We start from the raw sequence: 8489 nt of genomic DNA, 5'->3' as shown, positions 1-8489 counted from the left end.
GCTCTCGATCTCCTGACCTCGTGATCTGACCGTCTTGGCCTCCCAAAGTGCTGGATTATAGGAGTGAGCCACCGCGCCTGGCCCATTTTTTTTTATTCCTTGAGTGTAGTTTAGTGTTTCACACATAGTGTACTCTCAAAAAAATGGTTGAAGGAATACATTATGACAAAACAGAACATACAATAATGTGTAAGGGAATGGAATGCAAACAGCTGTCAGAGAAGAGAATGTGAGTGATAGAGAAGCTCCATTTGCTCACCAGTTGTTTGGGGTTTGTGTCTTATGATGTTTCTTGTTTTATTTCTCTCAAAAAATTAACTCCAAGGGCAATATCCTCAGGCTGATCAGTTTTATCATGCCTGGGTTGAAAATTTTTCTCAAAAAGAGAGAGAATTGTATCAGTAGAGACCCAAAGTCTTGCCTGAAAATGAAGGTTAATGCCTAGCCAGTCATATTATGGTTCATGCACCAGCAACATGGGCACAACCTGGGAGCTTATTAGAAATGCAGACTGTTGGGCCCATCCAAGACCTCCAGAATCAGAATCTACATTCATACAAGATCCTTAGGTCATTCACATGTGCAGCATTAAATTCTGAGAAGTGGTCATTTAAGGACTCTGTTGGCACATTAGGTATGATATATAGCATCATGATGAGGTCAGAGAAGGCTGTGGTTTCAAGTCTGGCTGACTGGGAGAAGGATAGTTGCATTAACTAAAATACGGAAGGGAAGATGAGGAACTTGTTTGAAGTGGCATGAGAGAGAAGCAGAAAGATATTATTAGGGATTGGAAAAGAGGAACTATGTTGCTCACACTTTTTGCCAATCAAATAACAATAACAATGAAATGTAGTTCACTTCCAACATCAAGAGTTGGCAAATGTCTAGAAAAAACTGCAAGAGAGGAAAAACAAATGAACTATTTTAAGTTGAATATATATAAAAGGCAATTTCTTATTGTTTAAAGATATTTGAACTGCTAAAAGCCCAGAGAGGAAGTAATTGTTACACCTTCCCTCTACACTGTGTGGCTAGGTCATTTTTCTGAGCTGAATTATTTTCTTCACACACTTAATACCTTGAAAAACAATCCTTTTAATATCCTCTGAAACACATTTTGGATACCTACACGGTGTAAAATGAGTGTAAAAAGCCTCTTAACACAATTGTTTTCAAATGACACTGTCAATGTATTTTTCCTCATTTTTTGAATCATTATTACTCACTGTTGCTTATAATAACCCCATACAAGCCTAGAACAGAAATCTGTTTTCTTATGGATTTTTACAAGACTTTAACCTTCATAGTAAGTCACTACTATTCTTTTTATTTTTTATGATTTTGTCAGGTTCTGGAGAAATATCACAGCATTAATTTTTTAAAATCAAACAGCCTGGAGTCATTTACATGAACTTTGCAAAAATATTCATATGATAGGAGTATAGATTATCTGCTGGGGGTAAGGGGATGAGGAGAGAAGCAAACACTACTTAGTATAATGCACCTTTTATCATCAGATCTCAAAGTGCTCCACAAATATTAATACATCACATTACTTCCCTGGGAAACAAGTCAATATGATTAAACACATTTCACAGATGAGAAAACTGAAAGCACAGATTGGCAAAGTGATCTGCCTAAAGCCATAACAAAGGTCACAGTGGAGTGGGGCCAGAACTTAGTGTCCTGATACTGGTAATTCATATCACTTGTCATTAGTTACTTGGCTCTTAGTATTTTTTTAAAAGGGGGGAAAAAGCTTCTAGTCCATCAACCCAGCATGGAGTGTTTGTTGCAAGGTGTGGTTTTTTTCCTTGCTCTTCCCACAGCCCCAACTCTCTATCATTTTCTGCTAACCAGACTCTTTAGCCCCAATCTCTTGCTGCCTCTTCACCTCAAAATGGAGTAGAATAAATGTAGTTTCGCTTGAGAGAAGGTAAAATAAATATTCTGACTGTGTGAGTGTGAGTGTGTGTCTGTGTGTGTGTTTATGGAGAGAGGGAGAGAGAGTATATGTGTATTCATTCAATATCTAAAAGGATAGTAGACATTTCTACATTTTTCGAATAAGGCCAATTTTAGAATTATTGCTATTTGGGTTAAATATCAGTATGAAGACAGAAATGCTGTTCTAAATTTTATTAAAGGCAAAGGACAAACCCCAAACAAATGTTGAAGTTTTTGTGCTTAGAGAAAGGCCAGCAGAGCTCCAGATGAGAGACTAGAGCTTAGTTTTGCTTTAGCCTTGCCCTGACTAAACCTCTCCCAAAATGCAGCCTTGTGAAAGTAAAAGCAGCTCACTTGGGCTTCCCTTCTCACAATGTCCTCTGCAGCCTGCCCCTGTCATCTCCTCCCAGCACTGTGCCATGCCCCTGGGGAACTAATATATGTTTAGGTCACTTGGAAATTATGGTAAAACTGCTCTTAATGAGTTTTGTGATTCAGACTGGAAGAGATAGCACACAGAGGGGCAGAAGAAAGTTTGCATCTGCAAAGATGGCCAATGAGGACTAGAATAACAGTAGACAACTTCCATTGAAAATAATCTATAAGAGATTGTCATCATTCTTTGTAGACTGTGTTTTCTCCCCCTATAATTTTGTTTAATCCCTACCTGAGTTTTTATCTATTCATCACCAACATTTCAAGGAATGTCTTGAATCTATCTTGACTTTTCATCTTCTAGTGAAAAAACACATTCATGGTCAAGAAGTTCTCTCTTCTCAAGTCACTGAAGGATCAGGCCCAAAACTGTCTGCTCTACTGATGTCTTTCCAAGATGTTGAGCAAGTGTAACCACGCTAGACCAGCTGTCCATCCCATTTTCAGGTGCAGTTTGGCACAATGACCACAGTGATATACACACTGAGCCTCAGATTCAGTCCAAATCTTATTGTCTGCCCTGCATTGTTAATAATAATAGCTATCATTACAGCTGATTATAACAATAACTCTGAATCTTGCTAATGATGATTATGAAAATACAAAGAACTCTAAACTAAAATAACAACATAATTTCAGGTTTTAATCCTCACAGGCTGGAAATTAAATGTGGGCCCAGAAGTCAGAGGCATAGTCTACATAATGGTCCCCAAAACATTATTTCTTTCTCATGCTGGAAATTAAGTGGCAAACAGATTCAAGATTGCTATTGTGACTGGAATTTGGTGATATGAAAGGTTTTTTTTAATTTTTATTGGAAGCAATTTTCAGAGGATTCAATTCATTGAAAGGCTACAAAAAGTCCTACGGTTTCTTACTATGGCACGGAAAACAGCAAGTGTACTAAAAGCATTGAAGACTGATTAAGGTCAAGCCGTAAGGTACACTTTAACAATAGATGTTTCTTTGCATACATTTAAAAAGTGTTCTATACTTTTATGTGCTCTTCTTTAAAATAAACAAATAAATAAATTTAATATAGTGAGTAACATTGAGGTCTGAAAAATAATTCCAGTGATCTTTCACTTCCCAGTATATGATAATATACAAATAGCAAATTAAATAATGTCAGATGACATTGAAAAGGTCAAGATAGATACATTTAAAGAATGTTAAATTGCTTCTAAGAGCATATTACTCTCCTTAGTTTCACCTATTCTCCCTCTGTTTCCCTTCTTTTCTTTTAACAGAGGTGTTAAGACAGACTAAATGAAAAACATAAAATCAGATAAAAGAAGGATACATTAGCTAAATAGAGAGCATGGTAAAGGATAAAATACACAAATAACTTGTGTATGTAAAAATAACTTTGCAATATAATTTTTTCCTCCTCAAAAAATCTGTTTTCCAAAGTATCTCCTAATGCTACCGTACTGTCATTTCTCTCCATCTCTATTTGTAAGATGCATATTGGTCTCTCTTTCCTTTAAATTTTAACATTCACCCCCACACAGACAAGAGTCAGTCAAGAAACAGGTGAAAATGTCGATTTCAGACTCCCCCTTGCCAAGAGTTTCTGATTTAGTAAGCTTGGGATTAGGCACAGAAATATGCATTTCTTAATGAGCACATCTGGAGACCTATGAGGCAGTTGGTCCAGGAACTCCAACTTTAAGAAACACAGTACTCTAAAATCGATACAAAGACATTTATGATCTTCAACAGGCCACCAGTCAATGGAGACAAACTTCAGTAGAGTAGAGAATAAACCAATTCGCAACTCAAAATATGTCACATATGGATCTTTCTGATTAAATGCTTCATTGAAACTGTTATGTAACGAAACAAAACAAAGCACACCAACACTCTCTTAATGGAGGGGATACAGAGTTTACAGCACCAGGGATAAAAAGTGACAGAAATATGATTGTGTAATGAGGTAGGTGGGCTTGGGGATATCAATTTTTTAAAAATATTTTTCAAAGTCTGAGAATTATGAATTCTGAAAGATTTTTTTACCAATTATTTTTCATCAAGTCCTAGGCTATGGAATTGTTTCATCAAGTAATAACACATCATGTAATTTCATCATGTAATAAATTCATCTGAGAAGAGCAATTTAATGCCAAAACCACTATTCTTCAGTCCATTTAAGGCCTTCCTCTTAAAAACAAGAAACAGCTCCTCCTACGAAGATGAGCATGGTTCAAAGGGTTCACTCACAATGGCAAAATGTAATACCCAAGGAAGGAAAGGAAATTTACATCTCTAGGAGCTAGTGCTTAACGTCTTTTTGAAATTATTTGACTGATGCACACTCATATTATTCTGTAAAGACTCTTTAATGAGGCATTTCCCAAGAAATTTTGATGATAATCTGTGGTGGACTGATTGGTAGTATTTACGTACTTCTGAGGGACCACAAAGTTACATTTGTGTGAAAGAGTTACTTCCTATTAAATGACTCTTCTTTCACATGTTTAATAATACTTAGACTTCGCTTTTTTCCTTCTGCTCTCCCAGAGAAGTTTCTGTCTCTCCTGTCATTTGTTGTTGTGGCGGTAAAGTTATTTTTCTTGACAAGTTCCACCCACTCACATTTAACCTGAAGGTCTTTTCCACTGTAGACACGCTGTGAATGCGCAAAGAGGAAGCTTGTTATCGCAAGATCAGCAACTCAAATTACAGCGTGATCAGAAGTGACATCATTATGTGGTTTCATTAATGATATTAGAGGAGAACAAACTATTTTCAGTCATTTTTTTAGTGTTGAAAAACTATATGCATTTTCTTCACTTCATTCTATATCTATTCCCCTCCCTGAACTGCATCAGGGGTTTCTTCACAGGATCACTTTTTCTTCTTTATTCCCAGTCTACCGTGAAAATGTCTACCTCCTCGTGTTTTGCCCATGTAGAATAGAGCAAAAACAAAACAAAACAAAGCACATTAACACTACTGACCTGATAACTTTCTTTTCCCAGAATAAGATCTGAAAAGAATTCAAGAAAACCACAGATAGTAGAACTGCTGAAGTCTACTTCCTGTGAATCTGTGTGGCTTGCTCATCAAGTCATGCCCCTTTTTCTATTCTTATTCTTTATTCTGTAGTCACAGTATTTCTGCAGTTGCCTGTGGACCTCACTGAGCACAAAGCCATGATTATTACCCATGGGAACCTTGGCCCGGTTCTAGTCCTACAGCAACAAAGACCTGTACATTGGTCTGCCTTTTCACCCAGGCTTCTGTTTGGGCTATGTAATAGAATTGGTTGGTTTGAAACGGGTGTGCCCAGGAGAAATAATTTGCCTTTGCTTCTTTAGTGAACTCTCTCTGTATTACTTTTCCATGATGGAACTGTGTGCACGTATGTGTGTTTTGGTGAGCTGGGGACAGTGGGGTGAAAGCTGATCTGTGGAGAAAATAGAGATTCTATACACTCAGAGTAGAGGGATTTGGAATGCTGAGAAAGGAGTGTAAATACTAAGCTGTCTTCTGGCTGCTGGGATTGTTTAGGATGTCATGATAGATCAACTGGAGCAAGAAATAATGTTATCAAATCCTACAACCATAGACAAGTAATTTAAGCCTCTCTAAGCTTCAATTTCCTTAAGTCTAAAATAGAGGTTTTTTTTTTAAACCTCATAACTATGGATTTTCCTGGATGGATTGTTTCTTGCTGTAGGGGACTATCCTATGGTCTGTAGAATATTTAGTAGCTACTCACTAGAAGCCAGTAGCACCTACCACCAGTTGTGATAGTTTCCAGACATTGCCAGTTGTTCTCTAAGGAAGAAGCTGAGGGCACAGTCACCCTCAATTGAGAACCACTGATTTAAAATAAAGCAGTTAAAATTTATGATAGAATTTATGACAGATAAAGTTTCTGTTCTAAAATTTCATAGACATAACATTCTGTGACTCTAGATTTATAGGCAATTTGTTAATACAAGAGATCTCTTTTTTTTTTCAACTCCTAACTCATGCCAGTAAGGAAAAGGAGAAAGAAACTGAAATTTTCTCACTTGTTATTAAAACAAGTACTAAAAGTTAATGGCAAAAGAAGTTTCATCATTAGGATGATGAAATTGAGATTTCATCAATTAAGATTTAGCCCCAAATATTTGTTGACAGCCTATCTCATGAAATAATGGCAGTAGGTAGAGTTTGTTGAACAGTTACTATGCTAAATGTTTTGAGTGAAGTATCTCACTTAATGGATGAAGGTTAAAGGAGGCATAATTATTAGCTTCAACTTACAGAGAGGGAAAACTAAGGTTTAAGAACAATGGATATTTACAATTTAGGATTACGCTGCTAGTAAACAGAAAAATAAAAACTCAGAGTCAGATATATCTTCCACAGCATAGCCTTTTGACAAGCACTTTACATTGCTTTTTAGGATGTTGTGCCAGATATTGTTTTAAGCTTTTAATATGAACAGGTTTTTTCCTCGTCTCATGGTGCCTATGAGGTAAGTACAGTCATAATCTTCGTTTTTTAATATACGGGCAGAAAGGGCTTATGGACAGAAAGAAATTGTGCTACTTCCCCTAGGTCACATACTAGTAGGTGGCAAAACTGAGATTTCAACTCAATCCGTGATCTCAGCCACTACTCTCTGTTGCCTTTCAACATAAAAAGCTTCGGTATCAGTCCTTGGCACCCTCTGAGTCAATGCAAATGAGTATTCTTTTGGGGTTGTTCAATATGTGGTGAGAATTTTTAAATGGCAAAGGGTGTCATCGGTCTTTTTTCTGTAAAGGAGTTGATGCTATGGAATAAGAATAACACTGAAATTATAGTTGTTATAGTAAAAGAAATTCTCTCTGTATTTCTACATTTAAAAAAAAAAAAAGAGATTTGACCTGCATTTCTCCCACTCAGTCAAAGGGTGAGGTCTGTGAAACACCCTCGCTTGCAGTGCTAGCCAAGGTCTGGCCATAGCCATCCAGGTACTTCCTCGTCACAACTCATCACTCACTCTGTCCTAGGCACTGTGCCAGTTGTGGGAATGCAGCCACAACTAATCTTCATTGCTGAAAAGCTCAAACATGAGTAGTAAGAGAAACGCACAATAAGACCTTTATAAAGGGCCGGAAGAATCACAAATAAGAGAGCAAAGAATTCTAACTTTGAGAAAGCCTGGCCAGGACACATTTCTAAAGAAAGGAGACACTCGTGAGATTGTAACAGATCATCAACCATCCCAGTTGAAGAAACAAGTATGAGGTGTGAAAAGAGGTTGCAATGTCAGAAAGACATTGTTCAGTTATGGCTCGAGAAAACGTACTGCAGAGGGTGAACGGTAGCTAGAAAAATAGATTACGGTAAGAAAGAGAAAAGCTTTGCACTTTATTCTAAGAAGACTGGGCCTTTTTCTAGGCAACACAAGTTTATCAGAGAGTTTTAAGCAAGAGAGTAGCAGAATCAGACTAGTATTTTAGAAAGACAGACTGCTTCTTGCTCACCTATGTGGAGGGTAAATGAAGTTGACAAGTACAAAAACATGAGTTTATCATTGGGTAGCCCTATTCTTTTCATGGAGTTTATAGTTTGTCAGAAAAACATGATGGCCTAAGATAGAGCAAAGTACCAGTTTGGCCCCAATTTTTCTGCTACTGTTCTACCTTAGGGCTAATTAAACTGCCCTATAGGAATCTTCCTGGGACAAATTTCTTTAAGCATTAGGGTCTAGAAAATGCAGTTACAGCTTAACCTTCTTGTTCCTCAAAAAATGTCTCCTGCATATAGATGGAAAAGCAAACATCAAATGTTCTCATTCATAAGTGGGAGCTAAGCTATGAGGATGCAAAGGTATAAGAATGACACAATAGACTTTGGGGACTCAGGAGGAAAGGGTAGGAAGGGGATGAAGGATAAAAGAGTACAAATTGGGTTCAGTGTATACTGTTCAGGAGATGGATGCACCAAAATCTCACAAATCACCACTAAAGAACTTACTCATGTAACCAAATACCACCTGTTCCCCAAAAACCTATGGAAATAAAAAGGTTTAAAATATAAACAAATAAATAAAAGAAAGAAAAAAGAAGTCTCCTGAGTTTAGTACTCTAAAAAGTCTTGGTGTTGGCGAAGGTAAA

The sequence above is a fragment of the Rhinopithecus bieti genome, unplaced genomic scaffold, assembly GCF_001698545.2.
Source record: "Rhinopithecus bieti isolate Rb0 unplaced genomic scaffold, ASM169854v2 scaffold_8220, whole genome shotgun sequence".
NCBI lineage: Eukaryota > Metazoa > Chordata > Mammalia > Primates > Cercopithecidae > Rhinopithecus > Rhinopithecus bieti.
Note: the sequence above shows the minus strand (reverse complement) of the source record.